The 2500-nt window shown below is 45.2% G+C and overlaps 1 long non-coding RNA gene and 1 pseudogene across 1 annotated transcript in view; both read left to right on the top strand.

Annotated features, from left to right (window-relative positions):
* LOC127921600 (uncharacterized) overlaps nucleotides 1–416 on the top strand; it is a 472-nt gene extending 56 nt beyond the window's left edge. The window contains exons 1-3 of the long non-coding RNA XR_008109062.1: nucleotides 1–107; nucleotides 228–307; nucleotides 359–416. The exon at nucleotides 1–107 is cut by the window's left edge and continues 56 nt beyond it. This is a non-coding gene — a long non-coding RNA (uncharacterized LOC127921600). The remainder of the gene's footprint in view (nucleotides 108–227; nucleotides 308–358) is intronic.
* The window catches only part of LOC118383697 (vacuolar protein sorting-associated protein 8 homolog), a 161782-nt pseudogene that overhangs the window by 13413 nt on the left and 145869 nt on the right, over nucleotides 1–2500 (top strand).

The following is a 2500-nucleotide window of genomic DNA, read 5'->3' on the forward strand; positions in this document are numbered from 1 at the left end:
ATGAGGTATACTCCTCTCTACATCCCCCATGTTGCTGTAAGGACTGTGTTAATGAGGTCTAATCCTCTCTACATCCCCCATGTTTCTGTAAGGACTGTGTTAATGAGGTATCCTCCTCCATGTTGCTGTAAGGACTGTGTTAATGAGGTATCCTCCTCCATGTTGCTGTAAGGACTGTGTTAATGAGGTATACTCCTCCGTGTTGCTGTAAGGACTGTGTTAATGAGGTATCCTCCTCCGTGTTGCTGTAAGGACTGTGTTAATGAGGTATCCTCCTCCATGTTGCTGTAAGGACTGTGTTAATGAGGTCTAATCCTCTATACATCCCCCATGTTTCTGTAAGGACTGTGTTAATGAGGTATCCTCCTCCATGTTGCTGTAAGGACTGTGTTAATGAGGTATCCTCCTCCATGTTGCTGTAAGGACTGTGTTAATGAGGTATACTCCTCCGTGTTGCTGTAAGGACTGTGTTAATGAGGTATCCTCCTCCGTGTTGCTGTAAGGACTGTGTTAATGAGGTATCCTCCATGTTGCTGTAAGGACTGTGTTAATGAGGTATACTCCTCCGTGTTGCTGTAAGGACTGTGTTAATGAGGTATCCTCCTCCGTGTTGCTGTAAGGACTGTGTTAATGAGGTATCCTCCTCCGTGTTGCTGTAAGGACTGTGTTAATGAGGTATCCTCCTCTGTGTTGCTGTAAGGACTGTGTTAATGAGGTATCCTCCTCCGTGTTGCTGTAAGGACTGTGTTAATGAGGTATCCTCATCTGTGTTGCTGTAAGGACTGTGTTAATGAGGTATCCTCATCTCTCTGCAGGGTGTTTCCTCTCTGTAGTTCTTCAAATGACTGAATAGGGTGTTGGGGGGTCCTTGGGAGGACATTGGACACAGTAACACAGTAACACACACACTAGCAGTAACACACACACTAGCAGTAACACACACACTAGCAGTAACACACACACTAGCAGTAACACACACACTAGCAGTAACACACACACTAGCAGTAACACACACACTAGCAGTAACACACACACTAACACACACACTAGCAGTAACACACACACTAGCAGTAACACACACACTAGCACACACACGGTAACAGTAACACTCATGGTAACAGTAACACTCAAGGTAACAGTAACACTCACGGTAACAGTAACAGTAACACTCAAGGTAACAGTAACAGTAACACACACTGTAACATTAACAGTAACACTCAGGGTAACAGTAACACTCATGGTAACAGTAACACACACTGTAACATTAACAGTAACACTCAGGGTAACAGTAACACTCATGGTAACAGTAACACACACGGTAACAGTAACACTCACGGTAACAGTAACACTCACGGTAACAGTAACACTCAGGGTAACAGTAACACACACGGTAACAGTAACAGTAACACACACTGTAACAGTAACACACACGGTAACAGTAACACACACGGTAACAGTAACACTCACGGTAACAGTAACACTCACGGTAACAGTAACACTCACGGTAACAGTAACACTCACGGTAACAGTAACACTCACGGTAACAGTAACACTCACGGTAACAGTAACACTCACGGTAACAGTAACACTCACGGTAACAGTAACACTCACGGTAACAGTAACACTCACGGTAACAGTAACACTCACGGTAACAGTAACACTCACGGTAACAGTAACACTCAGGGTAACAGTAACACTCAGGGTAACAGTAACACTCAGGGTAACAGTAACACTCAACACTAACACTCAGGGTAACAGTAACACTCAGGGTAACAGTAACACTCAGGGTAACAGTAACACTCAGGGTAACAGTAACACTCACGGTAACAGTAACACTCAGGGTAACAGTAACACTCAGGGTAACAGTAACACTCACGGTAACAGTAACACTAACACTCACGGTAACAGTAACACTAACACTCACGGTAACAGTAACACACAGGGTAACAGTAACACACAGGGTAACAGTAACACTCAGGGTAACAGTAACACTCAGGGTAACAGTAACACTCAGGGTAACAGTAACAGTAACACTAACACGCTAACAGTAACACTCACGCTAACAGTAACACTCACGGTAACAGTAACACTCAGGGTAACAGTAACACTCAGGGTAACAGTAACACTCAGGGTAACAGTAACACTCAGGGTAACAGTAACACTCAGGGTAACAGTAACACTCAGGGTAACAGTAACACTCAGGGTAACAGTAACACACACGGTAACAGTAACACTCAGGGTAACAGTAACACTCAGGGTAACAGTAACACTCAGGGTAACAGTAACACTCCCTCTCTTCCCTCTCTCCTCCCTCTCTTCCCTCTCTCTTCCCTCTCTTCCCTCTCTCTTCCTTCTTCCCTCTCTCTTCCCCCTCTCCTACCTCTTTCCTCTCTCCTCTCCTCTCCTCCCTCTCTCCTCTCCTCCCTCTCTCCTCTCCTCCCTCTTCCCTCTCTCCTCTCTTCCCTCTCTCCTCTCCTCCCTATTTCCTCTCTCCTCTCTA

This window comes from Oncorhynchus keta, unplaced genomic scaffold, assembly GCF_023373465.1.
Source record: "Oncorhynchus keta strain PuntledgeMale-10-30-2019 unplaced genomic scaffold, Oket_V2 Un_contig_226_pilon_pilon, whole genome shotgun sequence".
In the NCBI taxonomy this organism is placed as follows: Eukaryota; Metazoa; Chordata; class Actinopteri; order Salmoniformes; family Salmonidae; genus Oncorhynchus; species Oncorhynchus keta.